Source organism: Bombus pyrosoma, linkage group LG5 (genome assembly GCF_014825855.1).
Source record: "Bombus pyrosoma isolate SC7728 linkage group LG5, ASM1482585v1, whole genome shotgun sequence".
Taxonomy (NCBI): domain Eukaryota; kingdom Metazoa; phylum Arthropoda; class Insecta; order Hymenoptera; family Apidae; genus Bombus; species Bombus pyrosoma.
In genome coordinates this window covers 3,841,949-3,865,906 of record NC_057774.1, presented here as the reverse complement: position 1 = coordinate 3,865,906, position 23,958 = coordinate 3,841,949, and the positions used below count along the sequence as shown (strand labels likewise).

The 23,958-nt window shown below is 39.6% G+C and overlaps 1 protein-coding gene across 4 annotated transcripts in view; it reads left to right on the top strand.

Moving 5' to 3' along the window:
• LOC122568014 overlaps positions 1-23,958 on the top strand; it is a 128,370-nt gene that overhangs the window by 18,580 nt on the left and 85,832 nt on the right. For 2 of the 4 annotated variants that reach the window (XM_043727280.1, XM_043727277.1), the window contains exon 1: positions 3,423-3,694. The exons of 1 other annotated variant lie outside the window; for it this stretch is intronic. The gene's annotated coding sequence lies outside the window, so the exon portion shown is untranslated. Of the gene's footprint in view, positions 1-3,422; positions 3,695-23,958 lie in introns of those variants that run through there. One more of the 4 variants, XM_043727278.1, reaches the window with a different exon arrangement.

The window sequence follows — 23,958 nt, the reverse complement described above, 5'->3', positions numbered from 1 at the left end:
CATCACTATGCCATGTCGATCGAAGGAACAATGGAGTAAAAATAAAATACAAATGCGTATAATAATGGAACACGTTCAAGTTGTTCCGTTCAGTCGTCTCTCGGGAATTCCATCTTCTTACAAGAAACGTACGACATTTACGTGCTGTTCGCGAGCAGGCGCATGCAGATGTTCGACATTTCCCACGCGACACCGACAAATCCTGTGATAAAGATAACACCGTGCACAAAAGGTATTAACCTTCATCCCACAGAATCCTCCTAAGGCTCGCCGTGTACTCTCCGTTTAGCTACCAACGCTTTCCTTCCCTTTAGTTTCTTTCGAACCGCAAGCCTTGCGATGCTTGCCACTGCCTGAAAGTATTCCGCTGTCTCTTGACTGGAAATTAGGTCTGTTCGGGTTTACCAGAGTTTATGCGGTACGTGCTAGAGTATGCGGTGAAACGTTCGACAGTGCCTTTCATCCGTTTTTCGCACGCGAGAAAATCTGATTTTAATCGAAGCTGAGTAGCTGAACAAAGTTGTTTACCTCGTCTTCCTTTTTAACGAGATACTCTTCTATCAGAAATGTCTGTTTATTTGGTCTTTTTCATTTTCGGAAAAGAAGCTTCCTTATCGAACAAATGTTCAAGGGTTATTCTCGTGAGTGGAAGAAAATTGGGGAAGGTCGTAGAAGTTTTCTGTTAGAGTAACTAACGGTGAAAGGGATTACGGACACGCGTGTCACAAATTCATCCGAGATGCTTCACAGAGACGGTTAATAATAACGTTACCATTATATTCGCCATATCCCTGGCCGCGTGGGCATCAGGAAGATGCAAAGGAACGGTCCGTGGGTGGAAAATGAGTTGCGAGTAAATCATCGTCGGTCAGGGTTCAGCAAAAGCGAAGCTAATGTTATGGTGAACTTTTCGCTAAAGGTCTTACCCATATGGATGAACAGGATTTTCCATCAAGAGCAACTCAATTAGCAGAAACCTGCAACGAGCTACAATTGCCACGACCAATTATACACGTAATTGGTATAAAATATGGTACGTGTTTGTTTCTTAAGCGCAGATCGAACGTGCTACTGTTTCTTTCGCAGATACTTTTGCAAATGTACTTTTAGTCCTTTTGTCTGTAATAAAACTCGAATATTCTTGCCTGGTATATTTCCTATTACGTATACGAATTTCTGTTGATTAAATTTCTTTTCTCATAGATCGTATCGTAATTCTATCGTTTAAAGACATAATATCGACGAACTAACCTTGCAAAACGCGTGTTACTTTCGTATTCAAGAATCGTATTCGAGAAAATATTTTCACTCGAATACCCAAGATAATGTGCGTAATTCGTGTCGCTTGTTAAACTACGACGGAGATAAAGGAACTGCACGAAATTTGATTCTTTTTCGCCAGGAGTAACAAGTTCCGGGGGAAAATTTAAATAAGCAATTGCAAATACATGCTCGCGAAGAATGTATTCGCATCTGTTGCTTGCTAACGGAATAAGTAGCCTTCTACTGAGAAGAAAAGGAAGGTAGCCGTTTTTCACCTTGAAAAGAAATTGGAAATAATATGTTTCCTTTATGCGCTGCATACGAACGAGGGCTCGCCTATTAACAATTGCTTTATCAAGAAAAAACGAACATGTACTTTATAATAAGTTTCTCGCTACCATTAGTCACGCTGTTCCGTCAAACGCTTTAAATACTTGCCTATCGATTCGCCTAATCGACAAACAATCGGTTGCGTATTTCTCAGGAATGTAATGCAAACAGCGATTTTAGCAGCAGCACGCTTCGCCACCTTCTGCGTTACGAACGTGTACAGGCTCGAGAAATACATAGAAATACAGAGCTCGAATAAATTTCCCGCAATTTTCTTCGCAATTTACGTGGAAAAATATTTGCTGGGAATTTCACTGGGAATTTAAAATTTTCGTGAAACGACAAGCAGAATAATTTTCTCGAAATGGCCATCTATATAGACAGGATAAATCTTCCTTAAACGTCGATGAAGTTTCATGGAAGAAAGCTTGGTCCTAGGTGTTCTTGATGCAAAGACCTCATAGGCCTTGACCAGTTTTAACACACGCTTTATTACGACCGACTAGATTTACGGCATACTCAAGATGCACACAGGGCTATGGGGATCTATAACAACCTTAGCACGACCAGGCGAATAAATTCGCTCGTAAATTTGTGAAGACGCGAGACCTTCGTGGGACACAGGGACGGCCCGAGGTAATTGATACTTTTGGTTGAGACGCTTTTTAACTTCCCCCCGATAGCTTTAGTCGTGTTTTATGAATACTCCGATACGCGTTATAACTTTGGGGAAGAAGCCCCGAGGAAAGTAATCGGATTCGATTAAGACTCTGCTTATGGAATTTTTTAAACTTTCTATGTTTTTCTCAGCCTGAGAGTTTCCTACGTCTGAGCTCTGTTACGTCACAGACTTTAGGGATATTGAGGCTAAATAGTATGTAAACCAAAACTAATTTCATTTAGACACCCGACCGGAGATCTGTTAGGACCTAAGCGACATGGAAACCCGAGCTAATCGATTCCTAATCCAAACATAACGCAATCTAACTGCGACTTAATCGCCAGCCACCAAGTGTGCGCTAGATCGCACATAATTGATATCAAAATCGGTACTACTTCGCTTCTAATTTGACGCCACCCGTTCCAGACCAAACCTGATTCAAGGATTGTCAGAAATTACCGCGGTATATTGCTAGAATGGGATATCTTTAAATATCAGGATACGAAGATACGAATAATGCACAGGGTTAGTGTTCTAGCACCTGAATCTATCCTCTGTACATACATTTTTTCTATCTTTTGATTTTACATATCATAAGATGCTCTTTATTTTGTTCGTACAACTTATCACTCATTCGTATCAACAGCGCGGTGCGTTACATCGCCAACCACGAAACAACAGTGTTGGTCGTCGATCTTAAATACCCGAAAACGATACTAAACCCGCGTGTACCATTCGTGGAAAGATGCTCGACTAAAATCACCCCGTTTTCGCTTCCAAATGCATCTCGTGCATTCTTCATCCTGCGAAATCACGCGACCATCAAACATCCTCCTACGTCATATAATCCTTGATGTTCACCAATCCCGAACACAAACAAATTCGAACACGTCCTGCCGCGTAGCCTCGATCAACCGTTCGATTGGAAGACGCGACGTAGATTTCGCGGCGTGGAATTTACGCGATAGAAGCATCAATGACGCCGGGTGCACCCACACGACGAGGTCCACGTCATCCGTGTTTCCGGCTCGTGTAGGTGGCCACGGCGTTTCAGGCGTCGCGGCGCCTACCTGCGGCTGCCGTACGCCTGCGTCACCCGCCACAGAGGGAGGAGTTGCGGCGTGTGGAGGGGACGTCGGAGAGGGTGCAAGGCCTGGTACGGCCGGGCCGAGGCGACGAGACGCCGGCGTTCGTCAGAGCGGCGTCGCGACGTCAACGGTCGCGTCCGTCGTACAGTTTCACGTCGCCGCGTTACATTAACCGGTTCCACCAGTCGTTCTATGATCTTTCACTCGATCGTATCTCGCGTTCAACGTTGGTGTTTACGTTACAGAGGGCTGCCCGGTTCTCCGCAAGTGTCGACCAGGCGTCGAGCCAAACAACGCGCTTCCTGCTGCTGCATCCACTCACGCGGGAAATCTTGGTCCGACGGCGTAACAGGTACGCGGATGGTTTACAGTTTCCAAATGATTTTCTCGCAACAGGATCAATGAAATATTTATGCACACGCTTCGAGAAATATTTTGTAATGGGGTTGCAGATGGGTACTTATGCGGGAAGGTACGTTGAGGTTTTCAGCAGAGAAATCGATGTCACGGTTGCAGGTTGTCGCAATGAAGGACTTTTTGCGTTTTCAGCATCAATTCCCATTAACCAAGACTTTGGAAGTTTAATCTTTTGTGTTTTGAGTTGCATCTGTGATTTCTTTCTTTTTCTTTTTTCTTACGGCTTCTGATACCTTCGACGTAATTTTGTGTAACTTTTGATATCGCGATACATCAAACGTGATTTTTGATATTTAATCTCGGTATTAGGCATTCGATATAAAACTTGATCGTTCGACGAGACACACGATACGTACATTCAAGCTTTCAAAAGTTCTCGTGAATGGAATATATGTCTCGTTTAATGGCGAAGAATCGACTCGATACGATACATTGACCTAGGACTAGCTGTCGCTCTGCAGTCGCTCTTTAAAATCGGCGCGAGTACTCGTGCACCGAATGACCGGAGTCGTGACGCGGCTTAGGTTCGACGGAACGCGTAACTCTGCGCGACACAGAGTTAACTTAATGTTGACTTTGTTAATGACAAAATTACGAATGCGATTCCAGTCTGTTACGATTCCCATAAGAAATTATTTCATTCGCTCGTTCTGATGCGGAAATAGAGATTCCAGATAGAATTAAAGTTAGACCAACTGACTTCGTGTGCTATTTTCAGATACGAATAATAGAGACACAGACGTCTGAACGATGTGACCATTCATACACGTTACTTATAAATACCGATATTGGTACGATCGAATGATCTAATTATACGCGTGTATACTATCTACAAGAAACATGGAATTATTTATTATTTTAACTATTTTATTAATTCGAAATTAATATCACAATGGAATATCGATAGTAATTTACCATATTTCGATAAATGTTTCACTAAAGATTTTTCTGAGACAACAGATTTCCATAAGCTGAATCCCTTTGAATTTTAAATCCCTGGATTCAATGGAATGCTGAATGATCTGAAACTTTTGGCCGACAGCGTATATTTGGGACAATAACGAGATTCGCGCTCTTACATTCGACACGGATTACCTAAAAATTCAGTCTCAGAATTGAAATAGAAAGACGTTTCTGTATTCTTCAAAATGTTGCATTTTTTGCACGTAATACTTTTTACGAGAAAAGTTCGATTATATGATCCAAGTAACATATTGTTATCCGAGATTCCCTCGTAAGAGTAAGTTGAGCTCAGCGAAATCTCTTATACGATAGCAGTCGATGCGATATCGTTGAGCAGTCTCCCATTGATGATAATTCTTATTGAAATAGCGAGTGATATCGATCGAAACGCCGAGTTTTGCGAGGTGAGAGCGCAAAGTAAGTCGTTGACCAGCGACTGTGGTGCCATTTTATCGTCACGATTACTTGGGCTATCCGGTTCTCGTTACGGATGACGGATGACTAACAGGTGACACTTGGTAGATTCAAATAGTCGAATAGACAGAGATTATTCCTAGATTCTAAGAATAGAAATTTATTTATATAATTTATTTATTATAAAAAATAATGTTTTACAAAAATTACCTTTTTGCTCGTTTCACGCTTTATCGTTCTTCCGATTGTAATCAGCCATCTTTTAGTAAAATTTCAATTCAAAATTTTGAAATATTAGGCAAGATTTTATCCAAAAATAGGCAAGTACTTGCCTCGTAAAATTTTCCAAATCGTTTATTTTTCTTCCAACAATTTTATCCCCTTCTTCTGCCCGCCTCCTTTATTAAACTTGATAATTCCCCGGGATCGAACTTTTATAAAGTCCACTCTTCGCTCTCCTCCATATAATAGCACCTGACCTTCACTCTCTACCCCCATGCACGCCGACAGTTTCTCGTCCCTCGTACTAACAAACAGACAACCCCTAAAACAACGAATCCATCCATTCCGATAATCAACCCTGACTCTTCGACCTAATTTTCCGTCCAACGCGCGAAACATCCCCTTCAAATAGAACTTACCAACCACCATAGGAAAGGATCGATACTAAACACAGAACGAACGAGGTGAGTTTAATAATCCCGGCGTCAATGATTTAAGCAACGGGCTGGTATAAACGCGGAGAACAACGCCTATTGGTTTTCAAAGCAGGGAACAATGCGCGAATGAGATTCAGCCCAATTATCGCTTCGCGTATCAAAGCAAAATGTCTGTTGATGCGTGTCTTAAATTATTCCATAGGTGGATAAATGCCCTTTACGCGGGATCGAGCGATCCCTAATAGGATCAAACGGAGTCAGAGTCGAGTACATCGTCGAGAATCTCATAGAGGTTCTGCATCTGTTCGAATTGGACGAACATTGCGATTACGTATCTATACTTGGTTGGAAATGTATTAAAATCTAAATCAAAGGATAGATTTCTCTTTCTATCATGCGTAAATTTGTTTGAGTAATAATTAATCGAGTTTGTTAAGGATGGGATTTGCTAGAGCATTGAAGGAAGTTGGACGTTTGAATATGCGGCGAAATGAATGTGAAATGTCATCTTCTTTTTTTTTTTTAATATGCCATAGTGGTAGTTTGTAGTCATAATAAGATAGGAAATTCGGGAAAATGGAACGTAGAATTTATAGAACAGCGCAGATGGAGTGTGCAGTAGTAAGTCCTAGCTTTGGTCAGACATATGACGGTGATATTCAATATCCGTGTGCACGATAATTTACCAATTAATACTAGCAAATTGACAAGTGAAGCGTTGTTGGTGGGACTCCTGTTGCACTATCAGTTTCTACAATTGCATGATATTAATTTATTGCTCGTTTGATCACCGAACTTACTGGTGTTGCGCCAGAGAATCTATTGTCATCGATAGCTCGTAATTCATAAGTTGCTTAACTTGTAAAATTTCGCTAAAAATATCTATCAGATTATTCGAGAAGTTTCATGAAAGAAAAAGTTTTGTAAAATGAATATATTTTTTTTTTTTTTGACATTCTGGTATCGAATGCCTAGCATCATGACGTCGTACGATATGCGTCGATATGAAAAATGCATGATGCCAATCTCTCTCAGCTACATCTACGTATAATATAGCTACATACGCATAAGAGACAGTTACGTGTCAAAGAGAATAAAAGATTCATTAGAAAAGTAAGCGAGATCGATAAAATTTTCCAACTTTATATTCCTGAAATAAATCATGGCAAGACTACAAAGAGTCACTTTAGCATTTTCACGTCGATTTCACATCGATTTCACGTTGAAAGGATGCGAAGTTGCGACTCGTAACACGCGTAACCGAAGTCGAACGTACTTGGGTCTCATCGATCTATCGATAAAGACTCGATTTCACGACTGTGCAAGTACAAAAGCCATTTCCGATGATACCGAACTTGAACGTCGCCCACTCTATCCACTATAAATAGATTCGTAGATCGTCGAAATCGTGGAAGATGATTCACAAGAGAGCCAATGAACGTCGCCGTTGATTTCTGTTAATAGATCCAGCGTCATTAATTTGATGGAATTTAGCCGGACGAGAAAGGAAATATTACTGTGATTATACCGACGCCGCCAACTCAATTTTCCTAATGAGTCTGTTTAATAGTTTGATCAACCGGTGTACGAAGGAAGGACCGTCTCTCGTATAACAGAAACCAGAAACTCCACTCGTACATTAACATATATTCTAGAAAAAGCCGATATTACTATATGAATTAAAAGACAATATTGACGTACATTCCGGCCTTTTAATTCGAACGAGTCTTCTGTTCTAGTTCTGTCTACTTAGAGTTCTGCAATTTAAAAGAATCACGAGAAGAGGAAAATTTTATTCAATTGCAAAGTGTAGAGTTGATTTTCGTACGAATCGGCTAGAATCGCTCGTGCGCACCGTTAACGATAGTTCTTGAAACGCTTGTTTGCTCGACATGGTCGAATTACATGGCCAATATTTATGGAAATCGTTATCACGCGTCTCATCTCATCTTTTCCTACGCTGTCACGCAGAGTCAGGTCCATTCATATGGTAATAGATCCGGTGAATTTCACCGACATGTTCTACCAAGCAACCAACTTCGCACGCATCGCCCACCTATCGAACCCCTGGTTTTCCGGCATTCAACAAGTAACCTCGTACAGAATAGCTGCACTTCTTCTACGTTGCAATTATTTCTAATTTAATGCGCTCCTTCTTATTCCCATAAATTCTATTCTTTGTACTGAGGTGGATACTGAGTCCGTGATAATAGTAGCTGCTGGCTGTAGATGTCGCTGCTGGGGGGTAGTACTGCTGTATTTTCTTCCTATTTAAGAATCGTGGAAGAAAAATCGGACTTCGGTCGCCGGGATTCGATATCCCGAGTTCCGAACGTTCGTAACCTAAGGCGCTAACCAATGCGCTGCCGTTGTCCGTTACTAGTTAGTGTCGAATGGTGGTATTTGTGTTGTAGAGTACCACCACAGTACAATTTGTTATACACACGCTTTGTTTCCTCTGTTGATCGTTGAAAACATTTGTCCCTTCCTCCAGATTAGTCAACGTCAATTTTCGTGAATTTCCCATACATGTACACGCATAAAGCACACAACAGATACTCCTGTTGCCAGAAAGGAGTTCTTCGTTCAAGTTCGCAACGCGTAGTTAAATAAACCTTGCTGTAAAAGTTTCAGAAACGTTGAACTCAATTCCGCGGCCCGGAATTCATCAATTATTTCGAGCCGAACGTTTCTCGCAATAAAAACAAAATCGTCGACGAGTTCTAGAAATTTGCCCGAGTAAAATGTTTTCTTAAAAAGGAATTTCTCATGCGTAAAGTTCTTTCAAGTTCGATATTTCTCTTTCGTATCGAATTCATAGAAAGTCTAGAACCCGGAACCGAGAGCAACGTTTCTCTCGGACGTACCGTTCTGCGGGAAAAGATATTTTGCCAGGGCGTCAACTCGTTTAAACATCGTTCTCAGCGCGTTTTTCTAGGCGAATCGCGTAATCGAGTTCGTGGCTTTTCCAGAGTATTCCCCTAGCAGAGACAAAGTCAAACACAGGGACAGAGGTTCATGGTGTTAAGCCTCGAGAAAATAGACGTAAGCGCAAGGTTGGCAATGGCGGCGAACGTGAGAAGAATATTTGCGATCTTCTCAAGGGCGCGGGCGTATCGAAATTTCTTTGCATAACGAAGCGACTGTCGCGAGACGATCGACGAAACCAACCAAACCGATTCGAATTCTCCTTCCTGTCGCCATGTTTATTCCTTCCGATCGTCCTAGAGCAGCCGATCCTCGTAAATTCGTAGATTCCAGGGTCGAATACCGTAACTCACTCGGTGAATAAATTCTCCATGCCAATTCGCTGCGGCCGAAGACGTTGCTCCGAACGTTACTTTGAATTTTCCTAGAAATTTAGTTTAAATTAACCTGAGGAATTTGTTAACGTTAGAATTAACAAATTTTATTAAAAAATGTGTACGATTTAGAATTCAGAATCTTCGCCAGGTATCGAACTTTCGTTAAAAGTAAATGGCGTACTTTTAGATACGTTGTTCGTTTGTCCAGCAATCTCGACGTTCTGCAATTTCCACGTTTTATTTCGTTTTTTCTCCTTCTTTGGCTGTCGCGCCTGTCAAAAGACGTTTATCCAACCTTCGCCATAAAACCTCCGCGTTGTATCGGATACAATTAACGTCACGTTTCCTTTTCGAAACCGGGAAGAATGGAAGTAAAACTGGAGGCGGACAAAGGAGCAATGGACAGGACAAAGAGTGTATTACGATCTACGCAACCTGACAATCGCGATGAATTTCCTTCGGCTGTTGGTCGGTTCGGACGAGAAAATTGAGAAAAAAGAGCAGACATGATCGCTATCTCTCGTTAGAAACTCGTCTGATGGAATAATATATCCGGTAGAATCCATTCGATGGGATTTCGCCCAGGTTTCGATATTGCAAAGTTTGGAGAAGGTCAAACTGAACAGTGACTGAAGATTATAGTTATATAAGTACGTGTTGGATTTTAAGTGAATAGAGAGAAGGTAGATGATCCTAATCGTGTTATTATATTAAACAGACTACATAGATATGTAGATATTAAAATCAAGACGATATATCATTTCATAGCTTATTTGTTCATTTGTATTAATTGTACGTCAAATGTTTTACATTTCCGCTTCATGTTTTCTCCTCCTTTTACTTTCCGACTTTTCCAAGCTGAAGCTATCGTTTTCTACTTCTCATACATATGCATCCATTTCTTAAATATGTATCACCGACGTTATAACTAAATTAAACTAAAGATTAAACTTTCTCAAAGGAACAAACTCTTCGGCATCACATCGTATTTCTATGTTAAAGTTCTAAGTTGTCACGATTATTTAAGATGGTACAATATTAATATCTAACGATTTAATTCGTTGGGATTCTACGATGCAAGATCGTAGTTCACAATGAAGACTCTTCAAAGAATTTGCTTTGCTCGAATTTGCGAATACACGTTGTGTTTTCGATGTGTTTGGAATTCGAAGGAACGTGGGTATTGATACCAGTAATGTAAAATAAACGTTCTGGAATTTCAAGCGAGTCCTCGACATTCTAGAAATACAAAGGAACCAGGAAGACTTCGAAGGTTCTGAAGGTATAAGAGTTCCCAAGACGTCTTAAGGGTTTCGTATGTCGCTAAGATATGAAGCTATTCCAGAGAATCTTAGATTCTAGAAATCCCAAGTCCGTAGATATCAAATCGAAGATGTCCCCCAGGACTCTAGATGATTCATTTAATTACAACGGCGGAAAAAGAGAGTACAAGATGGAAGAGAAACTTCAATACGTTACTGCAGAAAGTAAAAGAGAAGTCATCGATAGTGAACTATAATTAGAAAAGTAAAATAGCTTGATATCCATTGCTTCGAGCCATTTTCCTACGTATAGCCATACAACAAAGTTACAGCAAAGTATGCTTGTCCACAGATCGATATTCCATTAAATCGCGGGTTTATTACACTCGCAAATATCTTTCCTTTTACTTAAGATGCAGAGACATCGCAATCGAATATTTTCTCTTTTCATTTAAATGAAAAATTTCATCTCTTTTTAAAACATTCCCAAGCATCCTTACAATATCTCGCTGCGTGATGTTCGTCACGCTTTTCCGAATTCCATCGTCTCTTTTCCCATGGCCGACAGTCAATCGACGCTTTTGACGTTCGGTACACAGCGTGTTAACAATGTCCTTAGCATCCCATGTCGTGGTTATCCCTTCCACGAGCCAAGTATTCTCGACAAGTTCCACGTTGACTGGCTTTCCTATGCTTTTTATCCTACGATCGACCAAGCAACTTCCTCTTTCACGTCTACTCTTATTTTTTTCCCTGCGCTTTTTCTAGCTACGTGAAGATTTATTGCCTCGCGCCGACCACCATGAGTTGCAGAACAGATTGAACGGCAAAGCTCGAGCTTGATGGGCTTCGAGCTGGATTTCTGTAATAAGGATCAGCAGCAATTTCATGCTGTTTGGTTCTCATGCATTTCGCACGGATAAGGTTCAAGGGAAGCTAAACAAAATTTCTATTCTTTCCTCGATGAAACGAATTATCTCGCGTTCCGTTGTGCTTTATATTTTACAATTACTTTTAACGCCAATCTTAATCCTTCGATATCCCTTCCAACTACGATAAAAGTAACTATATACTTTTTTATTTCTTTATCAAAGACGAAATAATTTATGCGCTGTCGAGCACTTTACGTTCGATGTTTCCTCTGTTTGGAAAAATCACGACCGCTGTGGCTGTGCCAACAAGCGACGATTTATGAATGTACGACGCGGTTCCATTGAAATTTGATTAACGATCATACAGGAGGGCAAATTTGGCCGATTCATTCATGTGTGCCATCATTGGATAGAAATTTCACGGACAGGGTGATTGATTCGAATCGACCCACGAATCCGTATGTTAAGGAATACCTTAGTAATCCTATTCTTTACGAGTAAACGTTCTTTGCTTTTCTCATTCTTTCTTTATGTATTTCTGTTCGATATTTTAGCGTATTTTCGAAGGATCAATGAAAAAGCAACGTTCGTTGTGCAAAAACCTAGTGATTAAAGCAGAGTAGATTGAAAAACACGCGTACATTGCAAGATACCTTTTCATTCCATTTCAAATGATTCGCGTATAACGACGAAGTATAAGAAACGCTAGTCAAACGATCGTTTCGTTTATTGCCACTGTTAAGTCCAACCGTATGTATCTCGTCAGCATTTTCTCGTTTTAATACCCGCGCGAGTGAAATTTATCAAAGTAAAAACACGCGTCGTTGCACTATCGCGTACAGCTGTTTCGCGACAACAAAACGTTAATAAATTAGGCAAGTAATCGCGGTGCTTTCACCTTGGAGGAGCGAGAGGAAGAGAAAAGAGTGGACAGTTGGCAAGTTGGTTGACGCGTCGTACGAAATTCACAGAACAAACGGTAGCAGGGAAAATGTACACGGTAGAAAGATAATTCCAGTTTACCGGCATCGTGCCTCTGTCATTCTGCTTTTTTTTTCATCCTGTCGTATCTTTTGCGTCTATCGAATTAAAACCACCCACCCCCTTTTCCTCACGTAAGCATGGCATACCTGCTTATCCTGACAAATTCCATTCTTGAACGGGGTAAACGTTGAAACTAGGTCGAAAAGAGTTATTTTTCGACGAAGAAAGAATCTTGATGGAAGATTCAAAAAAGTTTTATTTCCGAGCAACTGTTGTCATTGGCGGTGGTAAAAGTATGGTCTTGAACAGCCGACAAATTTCTTACAGACCGTACTTCTTATACCGTCCGTTTGTAAAATTGAACTTCGCTAGGACTTGTAATTTTAATATAAATTACTCGCCATATTTCATTTTTCTCACTTTCTTCTTTCTCTCTTCTTGTTGGGGAATTTTAAAACTTAATTCGTTTACTCTTGCGATTCTACGTAAAAATAACGAATTACTCGATTTGTAAAAAGCCTCGCAAGTTTTTAAATATCAAGATATTCGCATGATTCGCTTATATGTTTGTTATTTAATAGGCGAACAAAATTACAGAAAAATTCTAGCCGTTAAATTGATAACTTGAAAACAAGAGAAAACTGCTAGCAGTAAACGTACGAACGAATAAACAAAGAAAAGTAACCCGTTGATTAAAAGTATGTAAATTCGGATTTTTTAATAGTCCGCAAAACAAAAAACAAAATGAAACATTTCCAGGAAAGTTCGCCATGGAGATACGATTTCGTGAGTTAGTTTTCCTGCGGAGATTTCGGAAACTCTCGGTCCAACGCTCCAGTTCACCATGATAATTGGTGTTGACATACGACGGGACGTTGCCCAGCTAGCATAATTAGTTTGCCAAGTGTAATTTCGTGGCCGTTACTTCTCAGGGATTTAACCCCCTGTCCCCGACGACTGAACAAATTCACAATTTCGGCAAAGCGGCGATGCTCGTTTCGAGCTTGAACTGTAAATGTCAGGTTGCAAGCGTCGTTCGCCGATGTTTCGCGTATGTTAAGACCTTCAGGCTGCTTTACCCGATCAAACTTTGAGCCAACCAGCGATAACTCGCTTCGATAATATTAAAATACTATCGTTACGGAAGATACAAAAGTAGTATGCTGTCTTGAAATACTAGAACCACCAATATACCAAATACACACGGATAATTCTAGTTTAAATCATTGTTATAGTTGTAGTTGAACGACATTAATTCCATTTTAAGAAAAATCAGTATCGATTTTATCAGAAGTAGTTGGATATTTTTGGTAACAAAGAGATAAAAACATCTAGAAACCGTCAGTTTTGATAATTTTGGCATTAAAAACATGGAATATATTTCAAATAATGTCAAAATCAGACACTCCACATTTTATCTCTCCACTACGCAATTTTTCACCGAGATCTGTCAGATTATCCTGTATTTCTTTTTCCAATATAAAATATTATTTCTCCTGTAACTTTCTCTGCTTCTCAAGAAAATTCTCTGTTTCATCATGTTTTCTACTCCATAATGATACAGCCAGGTCCCTTCAAGTTTATGACATTTATCTTTCGAACGAATTTTCGCGAAATTTTTACTACGTTAAATCTAACTCGCTTCTCCTAAAGGTGATTTTCCACGGGCTGGAATTTGCTATAATGGGTAGTTTTTTCGCTCCTTCGATACTTGGTCGCGTAATTACGTTCGACGCCCACGAACGTACAGTCTATCTACACAGCAATACACACTGCGACAAAGTAGACGGTTTAAAATTTACAAGGTTACTCTTACCGAAAGTTATTACGCCACGTACTCCAGCCTCGTTAAATGAACATCCACGTCCCAGGACTCCATTATTGAATTTTATTACGATTACATGACCGTGATCATTCAGCTGCCTCGTGTAGTTACGCGAAACATTTTACGAGAACTTCGACCGAAGCAAAGCGAGTTATAGCGTATAAGGTGAAGGCCAGGTGAAAAGATGATATCGTTGCTGACTGACAGAGCTCGGGACATCTTATGTAAGCGATTCTTCAACATCTAAGAATCTTATAAAAACTTACTGATCCTCCTGCATTGGTCAGAAAAATTCAAATTAATATAGAATTTTTACAAGTTTTCATTTTGTTATTCTGTTATAAATAATTTATATATACGTAGAAATTACGGTGAAATGCAACTGTTTATTGTACTGTTATACCACGGCTTCTCATTTCGAAGTTAGGGTGGGAAGATGCAAAGATTCGTCGATGGAATTGCAAGGAATCGACGATATTTTCTAAGAAAATCCGAAACCCGGACACAGCTGTTCAGGATAACGAAGACAAAGCTTAGATTTTCAAATGTATTCTTTACAAATTTGATACTTGTCGCGTGATATACAAATTATACGCTCCGTATTCTTGACGAGTATGAGTGGCACGATGATTTACGAACAAAGGAAACTTTTCATCGGTCGTGCGATGATTTTGATGTCGGCCTCTGGTATTGGGGCAGCGGCCAGCAACAGAATTACGGTTTTGCTAGCCTTAACGCAACACTTTGCAACTAAATGTTTGAATATCGCGATATGATATGATATGAGGAGTCTCTGGATCAGAAATAACGTAACGATACTTCTTCGCACGTTACAACATAGCAAACAGATGATAAAAAGCACAGAATGTTAAAAAGAACGGGAATTTGATGAAAGAAGAAGTGCCGCGTCGTGCAGCCTTCTCGTTAGGCCACGCAAGTTTTCTTCGCCTCTGTCTTTCTGCAACTTCAATTAAAGTTGCTTTGTTAGTCCTGTTAGTGACTTTCGAAATTTCAAGAGAAGCGCGAAACGTAACTTCGCGCGGGCGCGAGTTAAAATTTTGTTCGACAAAGTTTTTACGACCTCGCAACTTCCGTCATTCGTGATGTCACGATGTTTGCTGGGAAAGTTCGTTTCCATGCTTGCTGCACTTTTTCCTCGACTATTTGTTCGATGCCTATAACAAGTATCTCGGCCTGTAGAAGAAAAAAGTTGTCGACGAACCAAAACATTTTATATCATTAGCTATTCTTCGAATAACATTTCCTGAAACTTTTCACAAGATATTCTTCGAAAGCAAAAGAAAAAGGGAACATAGATAGAAATCTATTCCATCCATTTGATATGTTATCATGAAAGCAACGTTTAAATTCGCCATTCTCACATCCATAAAATAATTCAACGATCTCTGCGAAATGTAATCTCGATGACAGCCTACCACTCTGCTAATGGGAAGTCAGAGTGGTGCGCAAATAATCTGTGGAAACGCTGTCCTGTGAATTTCGACGTGTACTTGTTGCGCAACAGCCGATCTCTAGATTGTTTGGATCGTCTAGATTGTCTACAGCAAATAGCTACTTAAAATGCACGAGATATTCCTTGCGAATCGTTTAACGCGACGAGGAACGGACGGAACCAGCGTTGAACCAGCGAAGAGGAAACGTCAACGAGGAAAATACGATCATACCTGTGATCAGCAATACACCATACCTAAAACAACAGCTCAAGAAATTAGAAACATAATCGAAAAAACAAAAAACAATAAAGCACCTGGAATAGACCTAATCAATGGTAAAATCTTGAAAAACCTTCCGCCAAAAGCGATACGATTAATGACAATAATATACAATGCAATACTAAGAATCCAACACTATCCTAAACTATGGAAACTAGCACAGATCATAATGCTACCTAAACCAGGCAAAGACCCACACCAAGCAGCATCTTACAGACCAATATCGCTACTTCCTGTGTTTTCAAAAATCCTAGAAAAAATAATATACGTCCGCCTAAAACCAATAATAGAGAAGGAAAAATTAATACCAGATCACCAATTTGGATTCAGAAACAAACACTCCACGATAGAGCAAATGCACAGGCTCATCAATGAAATAATACTAGCATTAGAAAACAAACAATACTGTACAGCCCTCTTTATGGACATCGAGAAAGCATTTGACAAAATAAACCACGAAAGCCTGCTACAAACAATTAGAAAACAATTCCCGGAGCAAATATACCAATTAATAAAATCCTACTTAAGCAGCAGAACCTTCGTAATAAAAATCAAGGACACATACTCTGAAATTAAAGATATCAAGGCTGGGGTTCCGCAAGGAAGCGTCCTAGGACCAATATTATACACATTATACACGGCCAACATACCAACAACTATCAATAGCAAAATACTGACATTCGCGGACGATACAGCTGTACTAGTCAAGCACACTAACCCAGAAACAGCAGTCACATTACTACAAGAACACACCACAAAAATAGAAAAGTGGCTGCAAGCTAAACAAATAAAAGCAAACCCCAACAAATGCAACCATATTACATTCACATTGCGAAAACAGACGCCACCAAACATCCTACTGAACGGCACGCATATAACACAAACAAGACAAGTCAAATACCTAGGACTCCACATAGATACACAACTCACATGGAAACAGCATATTAAATCAATAATAGACAAAATACAGACAACAAGGAGACATATGCATTGGCTAACAAGTCGAAAATCCAAACTAAGCATAGAAAATAAACTAAAAATATATAAAACAATTATAAAACCAATCTGGACATACGGAATACCACTATGGGGGACAGCAGCAAAGAGCCATATAAACAAAATAGAGACATTACAAGCAAAAATTATGAGAACAATAGTAAACGCCCCATGGTACGTTATAAACGAGGATATTCGGAAGGACCTGGGAATACCAACGGTCAAAGAGGAGATTACCAGATGCGCGAAAAGATACAAAGAAAGAATAACAACACACCCAAACCGGCTGGCTACGGAAACGATCAACACAAGCATAGAAAGAAGACTAAAAAGGAAACACCCAGCTGATCTTACAAAGGATATAACCTAAAAAACACGAAGATGGTACCCCGCTGGGGGTAACCATCCACATGCTATTCAATAACATGTTACAACATTTTACCTAATGTCCCACTGGACAAATTGTAAAATTAAAAACAAACAATAAAAAAAAAAAAATACCTGTGATCGTTCCCTGCCATCTGCTAGTTATTCCTACGTTTAAAGTTTAACCTGGGAAATGCAAGTTGCACGCAATTCCTAGTTTACATGTTCGAGATTGGAGAAGACTTGCCATTACGTAAGGATTAAAATGCCAATACGAATTTAACGATAATTAACAGTTCGACGTTTTATTATTACGCCAGTTAACGAATTGAATTTTACAACGATATCACTTCGTGCAATATACGAAACTTGGGAAATGTTTCCACTTGGGTGTAAATGTTCTTTAAAATGTTTGACAAAACTCTGGAAAACGTTTCCTTAGGTAGAAATTATAGCGTATCGCAGCTTCTCTTCAATTCTTATTCAAACCTTAAATCTACTTCTCAATGCAGTTGAAAATATTCCGAATTAATTAAAAAAGCTGGTCTCGTTCTCGTTAAAACAGATCATCCGAAGAATAGTTTCGCGAAATAATTCTACGAGTTTCTTTGATCCTTTTCAAAGCATTTCGCTCGGTCAATCTTTAACCGTCTTAACGTGAAAAATTCAGGAAATAAATTAACAAAGCGTGTATGGTAGGTTAACGATGATTCCGCGAGATCAACCGCATTCTTCTAACGATTTTATTTTGCCGAACCGCAATCACAACTCCCACGAATGAACGTTAATTCGCTCTAATAAATCATTACTCGTGTTTCTCGTTTAATGACAGTATCTTCTTCCAATTACCTGCCTTCGAATGCCAACATCTTCTACGGTGTTTGCGTTGACGTTAAATCGTCTCCGATCTAATGAGATTTTCCCTCGTTATGGCAAATCCGAATAACGTAAGATGATTCTCGGTTGAAGCGCATTTCAATATATTCGTATGCGAATTAATTATCCAGGACAAACGAGCGAAGTGAAAGGTTTACATCTGGTAGCGTAACATCGCGAAGATCGAACGTGATTAAAACGATGGAGTAATATTGTAAAAAAGAATTCTTTATTTCATTGAGTGCTTTCAAAGGGAATAAAACGAAGAGGGTTGCGAAAGGGAAACGAAATCCGTTGGGGGAAGATTCCAAGAAAAAAAGCTTTCGCTTAAATGTTTTCTTTGAATCCTCGTTTTAGTGTTATGACAATGTTAGCGTTGGACTTGTGTTTGTTTTCTTCTTTCATCGACATAAATGTCCTACACATATATGTAGTATCGTGGAAAAGGGCCTAAGAGGTACCCAGTGAGTCATAAACAATGTCCCGAGAACCGAGGCGCCAATGGTTCCATAAATGTGTCGTCGATCCTTCAATTAAATAGTTTCGTAGAAAAGGTCTACGTGACCCTGACCATGAGCGGTTGCGGAACATGTGCGTGGTGGGTCTAAGAAAAGACAAAAGGGATTCGAAGGCAGGGTCAGTTAGTTGAGAAGTCGGGGAGTGCCCATCGGGAAGTCAGTCAGTTGTTAGTTGAGAAGCGGGGGTGCCAATCGGGAAGTCAGTCAGTCAGTTGTTAGTTGGGAAGTTGGAGAGAATCAATCGAGAAGTCGGAGAGTGCGAGTTGCGTTGTCGAGAGTGTTGCCAGCGTTGTCGAGAGAGTGTGGTCCGCGTGAAAGAGAACGTTGGATCCGTTGTGGCGAGAATTGTCTAGATTGTAGCGCGTTATTCGTTTTCCTGTCTATATCTGTACAATCCATTCATTGTAAATAAACCATCATTAAATTACAAATATCAGGATATAATTACAATATATTCCATAGACAATATTACGTATATACGAAATAATGAGCACCTGAGTCTGATCATTAGAATTGTTCTTACAATTTCTCAAGATAGCTACGATGGTTTGGATGGAGTTATTTAATTTTGTGAATACTCCATTCTTATTTACACGTTATTAAGTACCAAAAGTACTTATCATTAGTTACACTTTTAAATTACATCTTAATTGTATTTCACTAATGTAATATAACCATAGATGCATTGGAAGGTAGATAGTTTAAAAAATAATACCGATTTAATGATTTAATAAACAAAATTTACAAGCGTAGTTCTTGGCTTGGTATCGTTTTTCAAAAATTAATCAATTGATTAATTTTTGGAAAACGATGCCAATTACCAGGTCTCACCACGAGGAGATGACTACGCACGAGACCCGCCCATGGGTTATTTAACATTACACATCGATCTCGACATTCAACCTATTGGCAGAATGTCGAGTTTTGACTCTACTTGACCGTGGGCCTGCGTAAGGAAATAGTTGTTTTGTAGCCTAACTGCGAAACACATATCTCCAACGCAGCGCTTACATAAATCTTTACAAATGTAGAACAAAGCATACATAACGCAACATCCATCTCCCACACAACGATTACATCGATCAGTACAAATATCGTATAATAATTCGCAACCCTACAGGCAGCATTCGGTATCAAAGACACAATTATCCAATTTTGAATGAGAGAAAGAAAATGTAGTTACTGACACTGTATATACAATTTCGTGTCTTGCAAAAGGGGCATACGAGTCGTTGTACTAAACTGTTTAACATTTTATTTTCGCGACACTAAACTTTTGAAGGTATCGAAAAGAAACTCATAACCACAATAAGCTTCCCTGAAAAATAGGGAGAAAAAGAAACCCGAACAATCAGACGATAAAAGAAAAATCGCGGCGCGCCCTGAACGAACGAGATCGCGATCTCTCGAAAGAACTAACAAACCTACGCGACGTACCCCCGTGCACCGGATAACCCTAAGGATCAGCGGAAAGCCCAAGAATTGACCGTAACTCGATTTCTGTTTCGTCGTTCGAAACTTACGCGAGTCGCGGTCGATGGCGCCGAACGATGATGCTAGTGATCCACTGGTGATCCAGCCGTGGATCCAGCACATAAGCCAGCAACTTAACACATTCCAATTGAACAAGTTGAACCTGGGGAGGGACCGCTGAACAGGATTATAAAGGCAAGGCCCCAATTGAACAGTGGAGTCCACCCCCGCGGGGCCGAACAGGATTACGGAGGACGTGAAATTACAGGTTCCTGACCGAGTCCCGCAGTACCAATCGGATAGGTCTGCAGATCCACGACTGAATACCCAACAGATTCGCAAGCATCATCGGTGCGACGACAACTCCTGTGATCCGATGCAAACGTCGAGCAGTCGTCGAGCAGTCACTAAGACAGAGGTGTACTTGGGACGTCTTACGAATCCAAAGAGTTATCTAGTGCACGTTGACCCGCACGAACCCGGAATACGCGCGAGCGAGTACGCCACGCGACAGTTTGAAAGAACTGAGTGATCGCGAACCGATAAATCGCGAGTACAATTTCTCCAGTGTGGTAAGTGAGGGGAGAGAGACAAGATATTTCTTTTTTCGTTCCAAGGTGGATAAATATCGTTGTACAGAATGCGCTCACAATTCACTTAACATAGGTATCTACCTTACGATTAATTAAGGCTACAACGCACGCATCCCACAGTGTTCCACGGTATCCAACGGTGTCCAACGGTGTCCAACGAAGGCCCGCGGTGTCCAACGGTGTCCAACGAAGGCCCGCGGTGTCCAACGGTGTCCAACGGTGTCCAACGGTGTCCCACGGTGTCCAACGGTGTCCAACGAAGTCCCGCGATGTCCAACGGTGTCCAACGGTGTCCCACGTTGTCCCACGGTGTCCAACGGAGTCCCGCGGTGTCCAACGGCGTCCCACGGTGTCCAACGCTGTCCCACGTTCCAGTCCAGTTTAGATTATCCAAAATTCTCTTCGTGGATTTCGTGATCCAAACTGAACTGTATTATCGTAGTTCTTAGCTTGGTATCAAATTATTGTACAATGTTTCTACTGATTGATGTAGTCGTTTTCCAAAAATTAATCAACTGATTAATCTGCGAAAACGATTACATCGATCAGTACAAAAAAGTGTACAATAATTCGCAACCATACTGGCAACATTCGGTCTCAAAGATACATTTGTCTAGCTTGGAACGAGAGAAGGAAAATGAAACTATTGACACTGCATATACAATTTAGAGTTTTACAAAAGAGACATACGACTCGTATTAAACTTATGAAGATATCGAAAAATTATATACTCCAATGTGACCGCAATATGCTTCTTTTAAATATGGGAAAACAGGAAGAAGCCTGAGCAATCAGACAATGAAAGAAAAATCATTTGGGTATCTAGCATACACATTTTATATGCTATGAAATGTTCATATATGTAACTGAAATGTATTTTCTGTAAATTGATAAATCTGAGACAAACTCATTTACTGGATTTAGTATATGAAAGAAACAGGCATCTTTAAAACGAGAACATTTTATACATGAAAAATAAACCACTAATAATGGTCAATTATAGATCAAATTACTACTGATTAAATTTTAGCAAATATAGAGGATCATTTGTATCTTTTTAATCGAAATTAGGGTTACGTTGAAAACAAGAATTTTAAGTAATTGAATTTAAACTGAATTAAAAATTGAAAAGTTCATTTGGAATAACTAAGATGAGAAAAAACCCGATTATTATAAAATCACTTGCTTTGTTCTTTAACTTTTAACAGTATCTGTTATTTCCTATAACAACATAGTGACTTGCAACATAGTGAACCGAAAGATATGCGCATAAATCATTTTGTTCAGAATTTTTGTTACAAAAGAACGATGATCACGAATAAACTTTTGTTTCATGCAAATGAAATTCGAATATTTATAAAATTCTACGATACTGTTAAAAGATTGAAAATATCGCGGTCGAAAAAATTCTAAAATTTATGGTTCTAAGAACGAACAATCACCAGCATTAATTCCAATTGCAATGAATTAAATTTTAAAAAATCTTTCAAGCCTTTATAGCAACATTAAGATATTTCATTATAATGCTTTGTTACGCGTTATATATATATATATATCACAGCAGTGATCGTTGCCCACTCGCATGTACGTGCTCGAGCAATGTACGTTCGTTTCGAGCGCACTCGCGACCGCGACCGCGAAATTCGAAAAATCGACAGGCAAAACCAGAGACGAGAGCATGCTCTACCCGTGCCAGTTTCACCGTCGATTTTTCAAATTAGATTTCCAGAAACAGGTTGGTCACACGAAAACGCGCCTACCCGATCAAAGACTGTGCCAACCTGCCCGGCCCTACCTACTTATAATTAACAGACATGCCAGAAAGTATACTACCTATCCTACATATATTTAAAAAATGGCAAAACAGGTACACCAACACACTCGCTCCACGGTTCTCACACAAACGCTCGGGCGCGAAGGTCCTACACTAGAGAGGACGTCCCGGGACGCCTCCGACACCCGAGCTTAACACACATCATTCACACTCTAAGGTACGTACCGTTTTCCTGAAATCGGCTGACGAAGGCTAGTGACCATTGCGTAAAACGTGATAAAACACATCTGAGGAAATGATATCATTAAAATAAATGTAAGTAAACTTGGAATTATAATTGTAATTTACGGCAATATTAAAAGCGTGGTTACACTTAATCGCGTGGATGATACTATCGCAAATTGTGATTGTATCGAGACGTAAATTGAATCGATATATGTCTCGATATTTCTAATATTTGAAGTTTTAACTAATGAGGAAGAGCGACGCAATGCCACGGCCTAACAACACACACACACACATAATGTGGAAAATACGTCGTGCACGATACACTAACACATCGTCAGTCGCTGAGAAATTATTACATTAAATATGATCATCGTGCCCAATGTCTTTTTCCCATTCAAGTAGCACCTGGGCACGTGAATGGGATCCTGACAATGGGCACGGAAAGGGTTAAATCTGAAAATCCTGATCTAAAAAGATGATTAGTTTGTATAATTTTTATTTAACGGACTAACGTTCTTTGATTTTATATTTTACTACTTTGTATCTGATTAAATCTACTTTATTAATTTAATAGTAACTAAGTAACTCTACTTTATTAATTTAATGAATCAGAACAAAATTTTAATATTGCAAGAAAGGTAGCGTTAATTGAAAAAGACTGAGACTCGATCAAATGGAATAATTGACTCTAAATATATTACTAAGAAAGAAATAATCTCAAACGATCTCTTTATCAAAGCATATACTCGAAAGTGCAAAAGCAGTGTTCAAAATTATTGCTTTGATTCAAAAATCTGCCTGTCGCGAAATGTCTTCTTGCACGTAAAATTTCACACATTGTTGTACGGGAAAAAATAAATTTTGACTCATATTCTAAATTCTAGCCAAAGTGAAATAAACGAATGTGACTTAATATTGTCACGATTAATTCATTGCTTAAGATCAAGTATACTTATGTCAAACAGGTATATTCGTGTACATATTTGCCATTTGCAAATATTCATAAGGAATATTAACATGCATATTTATAAATAACACGAATATATTCTCACGTGTATATGTTTAAACTAATTATTATAATCGCGCTGTGCAAGAAAACCTATCCTAAACTAATAAATTTAAAAAAAGAATGTTACTACTCACGGGTATAAAAAAATACCCGCGGTCACTATGCTCGCAAAAAATTCTACGTAATACAACCAGTCACCCGTGCCGATTCGGACCTTTCATCCTACGACATGATTGAGTGACCGGAGGAACAGAAATGCATGCGACTCACCGTTCGATGCGAAGAAACAGAGGACGTACCGTGGATGCTGCGCCATCCCAGCGAATATCATCAGGGAGACTAGCATCAG